Below are 17,912 nucleotides of genomic sequence, written 5' to 3'. Positions count from 1 at the left end.
TGAAAGGGACACTTCCCTACCATTTCCTTAGTGGTTCATTAATTTTAGAGAATATGATTTTCTCCCATATTATAAATGAAATGAGGAATGCCAGAACCTGGGTTGTTGATGAGATATGTAGTCACAGTTAGATCTGTTATCCAGTTTTCTTGTCATAATATTTATTGCTGCTTTTCCAGACAGGATTTGGGAATATATTTAAGTGTAAACAGTGTTACAAGCCACAGTGTACGGCTGGAATATCAGGCTGAGTTTTTTTTCCTGATGCATTTTGAATTATTAAGGAAAATATTTACTTGGATATGGTTGAGATGTTATGCTTGGATGAGGATTTCTATATACTGCTTATGTTTTTTTAAAAAACAGTTTGTGAAACTGTTACCTCAGTCCATTTAATCACTCGTACCACGTTTAATCTAAATTGAAACGTTTACAAAATATGGTCTTGCAAGATGTTTAGTTTTCAAAGGTTGACAGCTTTGCTGGACTGACCATATTTGGTGTAATAAGCAATATAAACACAAGTTATTGAGAAATATTTTATGGTCTGAGAAGGATCATGAATTTAAGTGTTGTCATCACCATCATAGCTTGTTGCTCCAACACCACAGGCAGGATCTAGTAGTGCCATTTATTTCAAATAGTTCCACGGGAGTACAGGATGCTGGTGGGCCACTGCATCAGGCAGCGTTCAAGTGTTTGCCTAGGCGCTCGACATTCACATCTGGGATCGTTTCTCAGCTTCCACTTGGTCATATTGTCACCATTCTTTGCCACCGCAGCTCTCGTTCAATTTAGGGTACACCAGTCTTTGAGGTCAAGGTCAGTCTGGAAGGAGTTGGCCTGAAGGAACCAGATTCTCCAAGATCCCATCATTTGTTCTGTAGCCCTCCAGTGATATTTTGGGGTAAAGGATTTTCAGAGGCAAAGCTCTTTCTGGACTTCAGCCTCTTGGGTAGTGTAATATATCGACCTATATTTTTGTGTCTTTTTTTTTATTGAAGGCCTTCTGCTTCACTGGTGCAATCCCAGCGAGGCAGTACAGTAACAGTGTGGGAGTCGGTTTCAAAGTCCTTGTGGTGATCCTATAGAATTGATTGAGTTCAGGATCAATTTTGTGTGCGTGGCTTGAGTGTGATCACTGTGGGGCACAGTACTCTGCAATTGGGCAACACAGGGCAAGACTAGTGGCTCGGAGTGTTTGAAGTCAGCTCCCCATTTTGTGTTAGCTAGTTTCTGTAGTACACAGTTCCAGGAGATCACTTTCTTTCCAGCTGCTTGATGTACCCTCTGAATGTCAGTGTTTGAGTTAAGGTGACCTCAAGATACACTGGATATTCATTGTGCCCAAAGGTTGTATTATCCAATGTTATCTGGAATTTTTGCTTGGCCTGACGGTGTTTCAGGTGGAAGCTGCACAATTTAGTCTTGCGATTGTTGGAATTCAGGGAATGTGTGATATTATTCTCCAAGTACACTCACTGAGTCAGTTAGGATGTGCTGAATGTTCTCCGATCTTTCCGATTAGGTGGCAGTGCAGAGATCATCTACATTAAATCTTCGCACGTCAAGGAACTCTGGTTATTTGTGTGGACATTAAACAGCAGGGGCAATAGCACTGAGCCTTGGGGCATTCCATTCTGTTGGGTTCACCATTGACATGTCTGACCATCTGTTTCAACAAAAACGGTGATTCTGGAGCGAGGAGGAGGGGACCAGGACTATCTTGATATTTCTCAAAACTCTGTGGTTTCAACAGATGGATCAGTGTTGTAAGCAGCCAACAGATCAAGAAACACAGTCCCTGTAACTTAGCAGCTTTCTAAGCTATCTTCGATGTATTGAGTTAGGTTTGCAACTTGTCCACAAAATGAGCACTCTGGGCAGAAATTGCCTTGGTCATCAGCTGGCTGCTCATCTGCTATTGGCACTATACTACCCATTATTAGTTAAGTGTTGTGACTGGATTTGGTATCCTATTCAGTTGGAGTGAATGGGAAGGAGTTAGTGTGCTCGGCTTAGATCAGGTTTGCATTTATTTGTACATCACAGCAAGTCTTGAAAATACAAAGAGAGGTGAACAACTATATGATTCAAGTGGTGGTACTTCACTTCAGTACATTGCATTGGTCGACCAACACGGAGTGCGAAGTTGATGGAATTCAAGTTCACACTTGTACTTCATCACATGGTGAGCTCCTTATCTTGATTATGACATTGCGGAATGCACCATGTGGAGACTAGATGCTTCCCAGGATGGAGGGAGAGCAAATTAGATGTTATCAACTTAGTTTGTTCTCACTCAGCCTCTTGAGGTCAGTGAGAAGAGGATTGAAAAAGGCGTTGGAGCAAATCATTTGTCTATATCCTTTCATCTATAAATATTGCATGGCTAAGGAAGCAGGAGAGTCAAATTAATAACAGAATATGGGTGATTACATAAATCAGTAGCGAATGGAAACTGTTACTATCTAACAAATAATTACAACTTTTTTTCCAGCTGAAGCAACAATAAAATACACTGGTAAAATATATTCTGTTAAGTAATTGTTCCAGAAATGCTACTAGGTGACACTGAGATTAACCCCAGATCTCTGAACATCTGTAATAACACATTATATAACTAAAGTCATAAAGTGGTAGGGAAGACAAAATTATGTTTGACATTCTTTGTCCTGACCTTTCAATATCCTCCAACTTCTGGGGATTTGGTGTTTCAAGAGCAATTAAAGTAGAATTTGCTGATCCATGAAGGATTTAGCTGTAGGAGGCCCTATCAGTCTCTTCACACTTCTGTCATTCTCATGGAAATTGTAAAAATGGATTTGCATGTCTGTTGTTTCCTAATGTCAAAAGGTATTTGAAATTCAATCTTTTATTTAAAAAAAATGAAACAACCAGCATGTCAGGCTTCACACTGCAATTGCTTCAATTGGGAGTTGTAATATTTCATTCTTATAGTTAACAATCTGGAAACAAACACTGATTTTTAAAAGTTGCAGTGGCCTTGACTCTGGAATAATATTAATTCTGGCCTTTTGTGTATCACCGATTTCCTTCACGCCACCATTGGCAGCCGTGCCTTCAGCTGCCTAGGCTCTGGAATTCCCTCCCTAAATCTCCTTGCCCCTCTCCTCCTTTAAGACACTCCTTAAAACCTACCTCTTTGACCAAGCTTTTGGTCACCTGTCCCAATATCTCCATATGGGTCAAATTCTGTCTGACGCTCTTGTGAAGCGCCTTGGGATGTTTTACTACCTTAAAGGTGCTATATAAATGCAGGTGGTTGTTGGTCTGTTTTTATTGTACTTCTTTAGGTTCCCCATGCAATGTTCAATGCCCTTACTGATGAGATGAGCAAGCAACCTGGTCTCCAGGCTCTGCCAAAACTGCTCAATAAAGCAATAAAAGTGGGACGTATTGACTCAGCCTTTAATTTCTAGAAAAGAGCATGGGTTTCACCTTCAATGGAGTGAGCCTTTGGCTAAGTGGTAACATACCTGCCTCTGAGTCAGAAGGTGGAGGGTTCGAACCCTGCTCTGGACATTCCTGGCGAGTGGACTCTGGAGCTCCCAGAATCCCTGCTGTGGGTAGGGCCTCCTGTGCAGTGCCCTCTGCCTCCCTCTTCCTGCAGCTGCTCCTCTTGGCTGGTCTTCCAGCCCAAAAGGCAGACCTACCAGACCACTCGTGATTGTAGTAAAATTGTTTTGAAGGCAGACAAAAGTAGAGCAGTACCAGCAAAAGTTCTTAGCAGTCAAATCAGTTTTAGAAGGCAGGAAATACTTTCTTCCCCTTCACTTTCCTCTGACCCCATTGCTCCCTCCAATCTCACCTTTTGTCATGTTTTCACTATCCTCTCTGACACTGCACGATAAGTCCTCAGCTTCATCCCCTTTTGCCCCCACCTCAATGAATTTTGAGCTCGACATGATGCTGAGCTCTTCTTCCGTTGCCTCCACGCCCACTTTTTTTGGCCAAGAGTTTTCCCCTCCCGCACAACTGAGCCTTTCTCCTGCCTTGAGAATTCTCATTCCACCTGGACCCCCACCCCCACCCCGGCCTCTTACCCCCTCTTTTCATTGGGAACTGCCAGCATGACATCGGCTGTCTAAATTTCTCTACTCCCCTCACTCACTCTAACCTACCTCCCTCTGAACTGTCCCTCTGTTCAGGTCCAACCCTGACATTGTCATTAAACCTGGTGACAAGCGTGGTGCTGTTGATGTATGGCTGAATGCTAACTCTCTGACACCTCCCCCTACATCCCTGGACCATGATCCCACCGCCGAACATCGTGCCATAGTTTCCCAGACTGTCACTGACCTCATCTTCTCCTGAAGATCTCCCCCCACGCCCTCCAACCTCATAGTCCCCCAACCCCACACAACCCATTTCTACCTCCTTCCCAAGATTCACAAACAGGATTGCCCCGGTAGACCATCCGTTTCAGTCTGTTCTTGTCCCATGGCACTTATTTCTTCCTAACTCGACTTCTTTTCTTCCCTTGACCAGTCTCTTCCAATGCCCTCCGTTGCTTTAGCAGTTTCCAGTTCCCCAGCCCTAACCATCTCCTTTCACTATGGACGTCCAGTCCCTCTGCACCTCCATCCCCCACCAGGACGGCCTGCAGGCCCTCTGCTTCTTTCTTGAAAGGAGGCCCAACCAGTCCCTGTCCACCACCACCACCCTCCACCTGGCTGAACTTATTTTTACGTTGAACAACTTCTCCTTTAACTCCTCACTTACTCTAAATAAAAGGTGTTGCTATGGGAACTCATATCTGTCCTTGATATACCTGCCTTTTTGTGGGATATGTGGAATATTCTTTGTTCCAGTCCTAATCAGGTCCCCTCCCTCCTTTTTCCAGTTCATTGATAACTCTATCGGTGCTGTTTCTTGCTCTCGCCCCAATCTCGATTTTCCCCAATCTCGATTTTCATCACGTATGCTTCCAATTTCTACCCTTCCCTCACCTTCACATGGTCCATCTCCAACTCTTCCCTTCTCTTCCTCAACTTCTCTATCTCCATTTCCAGGAATGGGCTGTCAACCAATATCTATTATAAGCCCACAGCTAACTTGATTACACTTCCTCCCACCCTGCTTCTTGTAAGGACTCTATTCCCTTCTCCAAATTTCTCAGTCTCCATCGCATCTGTTCATCCTTCTTCCTCAACTGAGGATTTCCCTCCATTGTAGTTGACAGGACCCTCGACAGTGTCTGTCCCATTACTTGCACTTCTGTCCCTCAGCCCTTCCCCTTCCCTACCCGCCCCCCCCACCCCAAGAACCACGATAGGATCTCCCTTGTCCTCACCTTCCACCCACCAGCCTCCACATTCAATGTATCATCCTCCGCCATTTCCGTCACCTCCAGCATGATCCCACCACCAAAGACATCTTTCCTCTTCCCTTTCAGCATTCCGAAGGGACCGCTCCCTCCGCGACACCCTGGTCCACTCTTCCAACACCCGCTTTCCTCCCCACGGCACCTTCCTGTGCAAGCTCAGGAGGTGCAACACCTGCCCTTTCACCTCCCTTCCCACCATTCAGTGCCCCAAACACTCCTTCCAGGTGAAACAGCAATTTACTTCCTTCAATTTAGTAGACTGTATTCGCTGCGCACAATGCGGTCTCCTCTACATTGGAGGCACCAAATGCAGATTGGGTGATCGCTTTGCTGAACACACCTGCTCAGTCCACAAGCATGACCCTGATCTGCTGGTCGCTTGCCATTTTAATTCCCCGTCCCACCCCCACTCTGACCTCTTACGCTGTTCCAATGAAGCTCAACGGAAGCTCAAGGAACAGCACCTCATCTTTTGATTGGGCACTTTACAACCCTCTGGACTCAAAATTGATTTCAATAACTTCAGATCATAACCACTGCTCCCATTTTTTCCCAGAGAGCAGGTGCTGCTAATGGTTCTGATGTTGCCATTTACAGCTCCTCTAGACCCATCTTTTGTTTCTTGTCCCATTACCACTCTCCTTACCTTGCACCATCATCCCTTTTGTCATTTAATCACTCCTGCCCACCACCCTATGAGACCTTCCCTTTTATTGTTTCCTCCTCTCCCCTTCCTCTTCCCCCCCCCCCCCCACCCCTCCCTGCCTTTCCCAGGCTCTATATTTGCTTAAAAACTGTTTTTAATTTTCAACTTCCAGTTATGACAAAGGGTCATCGACCAGAAATGTGAACTGTTTCAATCTCCACAGATGCAGCCTGACTTACTGAGTATTTCCAGCATTTTCTGTTCTTATTTCAGATTTCCAGCATCCGCAGCATTTTGATTTTGAAGGCAGAAAATTCTGTCTTGTTAAAAAAAAACAGAAGTTAACCAGCAGCTTAAAAGGACAAACCAGCAACTAACCTGGTATGTAGTGGATGAGCCCTTTAAATAGCACTGCTGACGGGTCCTTGCTGTCCGTTCTCACCATGAGTTGCTGAGTGAGCTTATCATGTGGTGAGTCAGGCTCTAGGGCAGCCCAATTTCATATAAGGGTCCTGTAACAAGTGTAGGACCCTTATTCCTCACACCACCGCTTATGAAGATAGTGGCCTAGAAATTCGATTGTGCTGTCAAATTGCTGATGTGCAAGTTTGCTCTCTCCTTGACAGTCAGGATAGAGTAAATAGCTCTTGATGATAAGGAAAGCAGTAAGCCAACTACATTAATACCTTGTTTGTATGACTGAGATTCACATACACCATTTGGGATTCCAATATGACTGGCATTGTGTGTGTGTTCACCCCGTGGAATGAACACATGCACAATGCCAGTCATATTGGTTCTTTAGGCCCTCATTTCACACCTGAAATCAGGCATGGCATGATAGAATTTCTAGGCCAATATCTTCATAGGAGGAATACATTTGTCATAGGTAGGTTTCTTGATCCCTTGCCAAATTATGGAAGAAATTTTAATTTTTCAACAACTGTGGGGGGGCCTGCCACTTTAAAAAGGATCTAACGTACTAAACCATGGCACATAAAGAGCACAGAAACTGAGCACCAAAACCAACAGGTTATCAGAAAAGCTTCACAACATCGTTTTAAAAACATAAAACCAAAGAAAATTACTTGATTAGCAGGAATATTTTCCTGGCCCGGACACCAGGGAGACCTTCCCTGCTCTTCTTCGCAATAGTCCATGGGATCTTTACGTCCACCTGAGGAGGCAGATGGGGCACCAGTTCAACTTCTCATCTGAAAGATGGCTCCTCCGACAGTGCAGCATTCCTTCAGTACTGCACTGAAGTGTCAGCCTAGATTATGTGTCCAAGTCTCTGGAGTTTGCTGGAATATTTTCTGAATTGATGGGATTCCAAATGGTGTATGTGAACCTCAGTCATACTAACAAGGTATTAAATGTAGTTGGCTTACTGCTTTCCTTATCAAAAGCTATTTACCATATCTTGACTGAAGGAGGGAGAAGACTTCAACATCAGCAAGTTGATGTGTAATGACACTGGGTACTGTTCCTTCATGATTGCTTTATTTAAGTCCTGGGATTGATGCATATGAGTTTTTTATTGAATGATTGCTGTTACTGGGAAGCCTTGCCCACCAGCCGCACATATTGGAGAAATTGCAGGGGCACTGCCCTTGATTTTCTATCCATTAAAATTCATGGATGGAAAATTGTTGGCAAGGGGCCATGATTTCCTGAAGTGTGGCCAGATGCTGAGGCTCTCCAGTTGTAGCAAGCATTGGTAAACTTGGCCCTGTGGTGTTGGCTCCATTATCATCTTAGATTATATCCACTTTCTCTATGTTGCAGTTCTTTCACTTTACCAATTTCACACTAGGGGGTTCTCTCCTACTGTATGGGCTTCTGAATTTAGCTTCATGTTGTAGTCACTATAGCATTAAACCAAAATGGTGTCCTTATACACCGGTCACTGAAAGCAAACATGCAGGTGCAGCAAGCAGTTAAGAAGGCAAATGGTATGTTAGCCTTCATTGCAAAAGGATTTGAGTATAAGAGCAAGGATGTTTTACTGCAGTTATACAGGGTCTTGGTGAGACCACACCTGGAGTATTGTGTGCAGTTTTGGTCTCCTGACCTAATAGAGGATATACTTGCCATAGAGGGAGTGCAGTGAAGGTTCACCAGACTGATTCCCGGGATGGCAAGACTGTCGTATAAGGAGAGATTAGGTCGAATTGGCCTGTATTCACTCGAGTTTCGAAGAATGAGAGGGGATCTCATTGAAACATATAAAATTCTGACAGGGCTAGACAGACTGGATGCAGGGAGGATGTTTCCCCTGGCTGGGGGTCCAGAATGAGGGGTCACAGTCTCAGGATACGGGGTAGGACATTTAGGTCTGAGATGAGGAGAAATTTCTTCACTCAGGGTGGTGAACCTGTGGAATTCTCTACCACAGCAGGCTGTGGAGGCCAAGTCACTGAATATATTTAAGAAGGAGCTAGATAGATTTCTAGACACAAGGTATCAAGGGGTATAGGGAGAGAGTGGGAATATCATATTGAGCTAGAGGATCAGCCATGATCATATTGAATGGTGGAGCAGGCTTGAAGGGCCGAATGGCCTACTTCTCCTATTTTCTGTTTCTAAATCCATCAGTCACATCACTGTACTCTGAATAGGTTTGTCGGTGAAGTACTGATTATTTGGTCTGTCGTTACATTACCTGTTAACAATTCCCCACAGACTTTCTTACTAAGAATCACAATGTTGAATTTCAAAACACGTGCCTTTCCTTGTGGGCAGCAGCCAGTTTCATTTTCTCATCTGGTTTTAATTTGTGCCGGGTGAAAGACACCAGCTTAATAGGCAATGCACTAATGACTTGTCCTTGGTCTGCATTTTGTTGTACAGCTGCCATGTTGTGACATTGATTTGTGCACCAGTATCGAGCGTAAAATTTATTTTAGTGTTGTTAACCATGATGCCTTCAACCCAATCATTATTATCCTTGCTCCTATTTCCAACTTAAAGCCAATATATAATTAATTTGGAGAAGACTTGTTCACAATTGTTTTCTTGACCATGCATCATTTTTTAAATTGTGTATTCATCCTTTGCTTGAAAAACATATGCTTGTGATAGGTCTGTTTTTCCCACACTCGGCATTTAGCATTTGCAGCTGGGCCATTCTCCCTGCTGTGTGGCAGGCTTCATCTACACCTATCTCACTTTCCAGACTTTCATAACTTTTTTCTTGTCCTTGAAATTGTATTCATTCTTGTCTGTTTGCTTGATTACATCTACAGTTCCTACAGTTTGTGGTACTTGCATTGGATCAGTTGCTCTCAGCAATGCTAATTTCTTGATGGAGCCATGGGATAGTTTGATGGACATTTCACCATCACACTTGTTACTTTCATTATCTGTCACATTGAGTGATGCAAGAATGTTCCCTGCTTTATCACCCATGCAATAAATCACTTTGCTTACTTATCTAATTTCAACTCTATCTGCTAAACTCTATCTGCTGATGCAATACAATGGCAATCCTATTGCTCTTTCCAGCTCAGTCAGTCTTCAGGCTTTAAATTCTGCTGGAGGAGTTATAGGAATATCTGTTTGTCATATTTAGTTTTGCTCGACACTTAACTCGTATCACAGAACATCCTGACAATGCTTCACCCATAGTGCATGTGGCCTTGCACTGGCTTTTGTTTCCTTTAGCTTGCTGAGAACACTTCAGCTTATAGTAACACTTACCCTATGTTTTTAAGTGGCTATCATCTGACTTCTGACACCATATATGGCCTTTAAGGATCTACACATAGTTTCACATGGCAAGCAACATGACATCAACTTTATTTACAAGGGAACTAATTAATCAAGAGACTGGTTAAAAATAATGGATCACGAAGAATATGGATTCATTCATTGCAGAGGCCAGACAAGGTGAATCTGTTGTTTAGCCAAATGACCAGTTATGGAAGGACTGAAATGGCTCAGCTAGGTTATGTTGTTGTGGTCACAATTTGCATATATTTTATAAATTCAGATACTGGGAGCTTTTTATACACTCTGTAGCATGGTCATCCATGATTGATGAGACAACTAAAGCATTCAGATCTACTTTTGATCCAGTTGGATATTTAGTCAGTAGAATTCCAAAGTTCCCTTTGTGATGCTGGTCCAGTGTCTTAGGCTTAAGGTGGGACTTTCCAGTCTGTTACTAAGACTGACAACATTAGTCTTTTCCAGTTTATACATCGATTACTGTTGTGAAATAAGTTCTATACAATCATCACCATCATTACTTTTTCTATATATTTATAGTGATAATTTTACACTTTATTAAACACCAGACTGCCTTTTCCTATTAAAATCAATATGAACATGAGTGGGCTGCTCTGTCCATTCATTTGTCTAGCATTCAGCTTCGCACTTGTACTGGTTTCTAAGATACATGGCAAGTGACTAATACTTTTCAATAAAGAGGTTATGGACTAAAAATAAGTGAAGTGAACCTCTACTGCATCTGAGTAACCTCTTTTCATACAGTCATTACATGTTGCATCCTCACTCTGCACAAACCAATATTCAATCAATAGTTTAAAATGTGTCCCAGATGATAGCTGCTGTGACTGTTATGATTTATAGTCAAAATGTGAAAGGACATTCCACCTTACTGTACTTAAGTACACATTCCTTCCAAAGCAATAGGAATTAATAGCATGAACATGGTATAAAGAGGAAGCTTTATGTAACTCTGTACTAAGGAGGGAAAACACAGGTATTATATCAGATGTTGTAGTATGCTGGATAGACTTCAGGGAAGAAATTCTGTGTGCGTTCCGACAGTTTCCCATCTTAACTCGTGGAAGATTGACTGCCCCTCATGAAAATGGTGGAGACTCTGTTGTATCGGGTCTCTTCTGTTTGTGATAGTTTCCTCTTTGCCTCACAAGTGGCAGAACCTCTGTTCACCACTCACGTGTCAAAAAACCAGCCAGGGTTGGGGAACTCCCTAAGCAAGGGGTTCCCACTGCTGAATGTGGTAGAGGAACTAGCATAAGAATAGCAGTCAGTATGCTGAGTGACTGGAGGGGTAATAGTCTCCACAAAGGTATATGTGGGCCCCACCAGTGGGGTCCAGGTTAGGCAAGTGGCCTAAAACCCCAAAGACTTTAGAAGAAAAATGTTGCCAGATTGGCCCTTTTGCTCAGGAACCCAGTAGGACAAGGTCAGGGTCCACAGGAGGCCTGGGCAAACACCCTGGATTGGTAGGCACCAGAGTTTCTGGCAGTAATGGGCAGACAGGCACTGGCAATTCACCTGAAGTAGTGCTTGAAACTAAACTGATTTAGAATTAATAAGCAAAATCAGATTTGATTTAATACAGACTTTAGTTTGGGTTTAATTTAGAAGAATATGCAGATAGTTAGATGAGGTAGGGTGGGAGGAGGCTCACGTGGAGCATAAACACAGGCATAGACTTGTCAGGCCAAATGGCCTGTTTCTGTGCTGGAAATTATATGCAAGACCAATCTGAGTTTTTAAAAAAATGATCTGGGCCATTGATTTATAGTTGAGAAATAAGTTTAATTTTGTTATAATATCAGATTCTGAGGTTTTTAACCAAAGTTTCAGCTATCTATTTCCTATCCATTTTGCCACGAAGACCATAAATCAGTGGACTTAGAAATGTTATAATTTTAGTTTGTTCTGGCCACAGTTAACCTCTTCACTGGCTGAAAGTGATGGTAAAGGATGGTGTAGATTTTTAATTAATTTGAGTGGGACCATGCAAATATAAGGGTCTGAAATTGTCAACTCGTGTGTTTTGCCCAGCACATCTCACAGTGGCACAGAACGGACCTCCCTGGGTTTTCTGCCATCGTCATATTTAAATGCAGTGCGACTTGTTTCGGAGCTTGTGATTTCATGGGCTGGAGCAGAAATGTGCTGCTGTGACTTCTTAATTGTAAACAATTTTACAACACCAAGTTATAGTCCAGCAATTTTATTTTAAATTCACAAGCTTTCGGAGACTTCCTCCTTCCTCAGGTAAATGTTTACCTGAGGAAGGAGGAAGTCTCCGAAAGCTTGTGAATTTAAAATAAAATTGCTGGACTATAACTTGGTGTTGTAAAATTGTTTACAATTGTCAACCCCAGTCCATCACCGGCATCTCCACATCGTGACTTCTTAAAGCAGCACCTGCACTTCCTGTTGGCAGCAAGGTTCAAAATTGGGCATTTTCTGTTGTGCTTTGTGCTGATTAGATTTCAGGTTTCATCATGCTGACCAATTTTCCTGCTACAACTTTGAGGGATGATTTTTGCTGTCCACCATATAATTGTGAAATCATAAATGTGTTCTTATTAACACATTCTTAAAAACACATCTTGTGAATGAATATTTGATTTTCCTATGAATGTTTTCCAGAGGAAATTGTCCCTGGTTCTTTTATACCATAATAGCCATGTTAAGAAACCATCAATTAGAACAGGCAGGTGGTGTCCAAAATGTTGATCCAAACTAGACCAATTTAAACTGATTTCAACTTGAAACTTTGCAATTCCTAACTAAGTCCCTGCTCGATTCTACATTGTGACATGTATTAATGCTTTCCCCCATTACCTGGAATTGGCCATGAGGAATATCTCATGAACTATCTTGCTGCATATGCTGCAAATAAGAGAATCATAACATGGTTCTGGCATGTTCAAATGTCTGATTTGTGATTAATGAATTCAGGTTCAGCACTAGAGTTCAAAAGTTATTACTTAACTATCAGTCAAACAATTTGTGAAAAATTAGCAACTGGGTTGTATTCAGGCACTTTAAGATATTTACAGATAAATGGACATTGAATTTTACCACAAGTATGCAAGTTCATATGAATATCTGATGTGATATAAACAGCCATGAGTGTGCAAATCATCCAATATTCAAATAACCAAGTGTGAAAATAACAAGGCACTGGTGAGATAACCAGCACTGATGCCATCACCATTGAGAAGCTGCCTTCCAGGCAGCAAAATTATGTGCTTGGAACAGATTTTCCTCAAATACCAATATCCATTTACATTGGTCAGTTCAATGCACTAACACTGTGACTTAATGAGTTTACTAGTTTCAATGGACCCATGATTTTCTGGGCACCCATCAATCAATTCTTATGCATCAACTCTTTCTTTCTCCACAGGTGCTGCCTGACTTGCTGAGCTTCTCTAGCATTTTCTGTTTTTATTTCAGATTTCCAGCATCTGCAGTATTTTGCTTTTGAATTCTTATGCATGTTGGATATTAATGATGCGGATGGTGCTGGAGTGTTATACACGAACGATGAAGAATTTCCTGCAATGCCATTGGATAACAGTTTCTGGGGTAACAGCTAAGGTACCCAGATGAGGTTACAACTAGATGTAAGAGCAAATAATCAACAGGTTTAAGTGCTCTTGGAAATTTACTGCAAGACTACCAGGTTATAAAGGAGACTGGGCAGTGGGTGGAGTTTTATCGCTATGTTCCTGTTCACAATAACATTGTAACAGTGTTATTTGCTAACTATTGCCCATTAACGAGTGAGTTTTAAATGCTTCCTAATGCTGTAAGGCCATTTGTTACTTACAAATGTATACCCTGCCAAGCTTGTCTTAGGGCCATTTTTAAGAGGAAGATCTGCCCACAGAGTTTTTTTTAAAGAGTAGTTACGTTCAGGAGTTGTTGGATGGAGGAAATTTAACAATTGCCCCAAGAAGACAATACCTGACAAGGTTGGCAGGGGATATATTTGCAAGTCACAAATCCCCTTACAACACTGAAACATTTGAAAATCACTTGCTTATGGGTAGCAGTTAGCAAATATCAATCTTAGAATGTTATTAATAAAAAGAACATTTTAACTCCGTATTTGAAGAAAATCACTTGTCATTGTAACTGAGGAACTAAAGAGCTGTATGAAAGAACATTGTCCTCTGCACTCATTAGAAAGGGAAAGCACTGTACTTGTCTCTTTGTCAGCAATAAAGATTGTCTGTTCAAATACATTTGAATTGATTTGTGAACTGTTTTACGCCTTTATGTATGTAAATTAGTATATCAATTGATGTGGGTTCACATGCTGAGCCTTATAATGAACTCCGAAGCAGGGATTATCATGAAATTTATCACTTCAGAATTGATTTCAGCATTCAGGTTTATTTTGTGTCAAAGCAAATCCTGTCATGGTAAAATTCATGAAAATTCACAGCATCAAAACCATTAGTGATGGAGTGGGACATCTTAGGCGTGTCACTGATTAGATAAGGGCCTTGAAATTGGATTGTGCAGCGCCTTGGATGTGCCGCCTGCCATATTGGTTAGGGTGCCCTCCTGAAACAGCTTTAAGCCCATTGCCTATACAAATTGGGGGTTTAAACCCTATTTCAGCCCCCCTTCTAAAATTAGTTAGTGCCTGAGTACAGCATGCTCCATGCATGCAGCAGTCAATTTTCTTTTCAGGCACGGAGCAGTCAAACCAGCAGTAATTAAATATTTTACTTTACACTCTTCTGGCTTTGCACTAAAACTGCAGGTTGCTGCCAGCCACAGTTTGTCTCCTGCCCCGCAGTGCCTCAGGACCCAGTTGTGCCCTTGACGTTGGAGAACCAATTCCATGTGGTTCTCTTGCTTGGTTTTGGTGTGGCAGCGAGTGTTTTCTAGGCCAGGATTTTCACTGTGTGTAAATTTGTCATTTGAGTAAATAGGTGCAGTGCATGAGGAAGATGTACAAATACTGGTTTATGTGGTGGCACTGCCTTCAATAACCTCCTTAAGACCCTCCTCTGTGCTTTTGCCTGGTCCTGACTCTTCCTTCTCTCCATTTACCACTTACTGCCCTGTAATGCACTCAAACATCTTAGTATGTAATGAACACTATATAAATTTAAGTTGTAAAAAGATTGGGGCTAATTTTGACTTTGGTTGATAGGCGGCTAAATTCTTATCAGTTTTCTGCTGTTATACATCTCTCCCAATTTTAATTTTCATTGTGTTCAGTGCATGCCTTGCCTTGCAGGTAAACTGGAATTTTTCTTTACCAGCCACTGTGCAGGCCATAGTGACACTAACAAACGTTCCACCCTCAACATTGTGTTGTGCTAGAGGACCATGTTTACAGACCATTAAAGAAAACTTGTTATAAGGAGTTGCACATTCAAACCTGTAAATTCATTAGTAGTTCATTTATTTCAACAGACAAGCATTTTGCCATAAAGACCCAGCTTATAGTGAAAACATAAGAAACCAATATAAAAGCAACTATAGATCCTGCTTTTTGTTGGCTGATAATTCTGCAGCTGGGATAAGGCACCTGCATTTAACTTTGCAAACACTGAGGACAGACTCACTGATTCCAGAGACTGACTTGAACAAGAGCCAGTATAAAAAGAACTTTAGTCATTGGGCTGCAGTCATTCACATGCACATCAACATGACTCAAAATCTGCTTTGTAAGCACTTCAGAGTACGTCAGCCCTGGTTGCATAATTCCACATGACAAGGCCTATTGACATCAAAAGACATATGATAGAGCACAACTACCTGATTGCAAATACAAGTCTGCAAGTAAATGGAACAAAATGAGTGGTAAATCAATTAGTGACTAATTTATTGTTCTGTGACTTTAGGCTCAAAGACTTCTGCAAGTCTCTTGGCTTCTATGTACAAAGTCATGCAGGAGGATTTTTAAAAAATCATATATTAACATCACTGGGTGGTTCCCCAAATTCCATTTCAAAATGCATCGGAAACTCTATTGATTACCTGGGTAGAATTTCTGTGGGGGGGCCTCTCCTCACCTCCCACTGTAACTTCGGCAGAAGATCAGCGGATACCCCGGAGAAATGGCATAAACAGGTTATGGTTGTTCCTGCAGAGTTCCTACTGATCTGGGAGATCAGGAGAACCAAAAATTCCAGGAGCCAATCTCTATGGGAAAATCCATCATAAAAGTATCTGTGTACCTGCAATACTTGTACTGCCTGTAGGTGGTGCTGTGATTGGAATGAAATGTTTTGCTTGTGACCTAATGTTACATGACTGGCTCTCTATGTAGATCTAATACAAATGCCACCTTTGTTTCAGCAGAACAGGACTAGTAAGTGCCAATAAAAATCAGGAATGACCAAACCTATTGCAAGTATAATCTTTTGGCATTGGCGAGGGGACTTAATTAAAAGGCCCAATTTATTTTTTTTAATTTAAATTATCGGCTGTTTAGTCATCTCTCGGTGCTTCCATTGTTGACCCACTCGGTGGCCTCCCGTTGATAATTACCCATGATCACTCCCTCCTGCAAGGCCATAACTTCGCCCTCCCATCCTTTCCCCTATTGCCCTCCATAATTCTGACCAACCACTGCTGCCTGTCTTCAGCGGTCTGTGCAGCCTCACTACTCGTAGTTCAGGCTGACCGTTCTGAGATGCTACCTCCTCTCTTTGCTCTACTGTTTGGCCTCTCGGCATCTCACTCAAAGACTATCCCATTGAGCAACAATATGCCGACTCACCGTCCACCATTTTCCCACAACAAGTGGGGTTAGGTTCCCCTCTACCCTGCTGAGAGCCATTGCTGGGCAGCTGACAGAATGTTGGTGCCACCACCAGTCTACCCCCTCCCCGGCTCACAGCTGACCAGCGGGAAGTAAATGAGGCCCGGGAGTTAAAATAGGCCAGGCCTCAAACTGATGGCATCGGGTGGGTTTGACGCTAACCCAGCCATCTGGAACCCGCACCCTGTTAAAGTCTGGCATATGCTTGTCTTATCTAGGCTTCCGGTGGGCATATCTAGGGTGCCAGGCATGCATCATCTGAACCCAAGAAGGCAGGCAACTAGATCCTAGGCTTCACTAACGACATTCTGAGTTCACTGGGAATAACTTCCTTTTGATTTTCCTAACCCCATGCTCAAGTTGTCCAGTTTGATGACTTCCCACAGGGGGAATTCTGAGACCCAGAAAAGGCTAAAGAAAAAAGCCAGGTGCATTTTCTACTGCTCATAAGGGAGTAAACCAGCATCTTTTTAAAAGGTAATCGAGCTGTCCTCTACGATCAGTTATCTTTCTCCGGAGTAATCTTAGGGCCTTCCTGAGGCCCAGTATAGGACCTATCTCAGGTGATGTAGGGCCTTCCTGAGGCCCAGTATAGGACCTATCTCAGGTGGTGTAAGGCCTTCCTGAGGCCCAGTACAGGATCTATCTCAGGTGGTGTAGGGCCTTCCTGAGGCCCAGTACAGGACCTATCTCAGGTGGTGTAGGGCCTTCCTGAGGCCCAGTATAGGACCTATCTCAGGTGGTGTAGGGCCTTCCTGAGGCCCAGTATAGGACCTATCTCAGGTGGTGTAGGGCCTTCCTGAGGCCCAGTATAGGACCTATCTCAGGTGGTGTAAGGCCTTCCTGAGGCCCAGTACAGGATCTATCTCAGGTGGTGTAGGGCCTTCCTGAGGCCCAGTACAGGACCTATCTCAGGTGGTGTAGGGCCTTCCTGAGGCCCAGTATAGGACCTATCTCAGGTGGTGTAGGGCCTTCCTGAGGCCCAGTATAGGACCTATCTCAGGTGGTGTAGGGCCTTCCTGAGGCCCAGTATAGGACCTATCTCAGGTGGTGTAGGGCCTTCCTGAGGCCCAGTACAGGACCTATCTCAGGTGGTGTAGGGCCTTCCTGAGGCCCAGTATAGGACCTATCTCAGGTGGTGTAGGTCCTGCTGGGCCTGTCAGGTGGCATAGTGGGTGAAATTCTACAGGTTGATTAGAATTGCCACAAGCATGTCCCCAATGGCTCAACAGGGCATGGTTTAGGGGGCGAGGGGGTGGCGGTGAGACTTGCCTGCGCTTCTGAACAGAATTTAGGATGAAGCAGAATTGCAGCAGAATGTGGATCGAGGTTCAGCCCCAAATTTCTGTCCCTCCCCCACCACAGGCAATCTGCCCACTTTG

General features: G+C 42.9%; 1 long non-coding RNA gene across 1 annotated transcript in view; it reads left to right on the top strand.

The window, feature by feature from the left end:
- The window catches only part of LOC137299259 (uncharacterized), a 29,025-nt gene extending 15,042 nt beyond the window's left edge, over positions 1-13,983 (top strand). Inside the window, exon 3 of the long non-coding RNA XR_010957857.1 lies at positions 13,194-13,983. This is a non-coding gene — a long non-coding RNA (uncharacterized lncRNA). The remainder of the gene's footprint in view (positions 1-13,193) is intronic.
- The last annotated feature ends 3,929 nt before the right edge of the window (positions 13,984-17,912 follow it).

Source organism: Heptranchias perlo, chromosome 28 (genome assembly GCF_035084215.1).
Source record: "Heptranchias perlo isolate sHepPer1 chromosome 28, sHepPer1.hap1, whole genome shotgun sequence".
Lineage (NCBI taxonomy): Eukaryota > Metazoa > Chordata > Chondrichthyes > Hexanchiformes > Hexanchidae > Heptranchias > Heptranchias perlo.
Note: the sequence above shows the minus strand (reverse complement) of the source record. Positions and strands in the feature narration are given on the sequence as shown.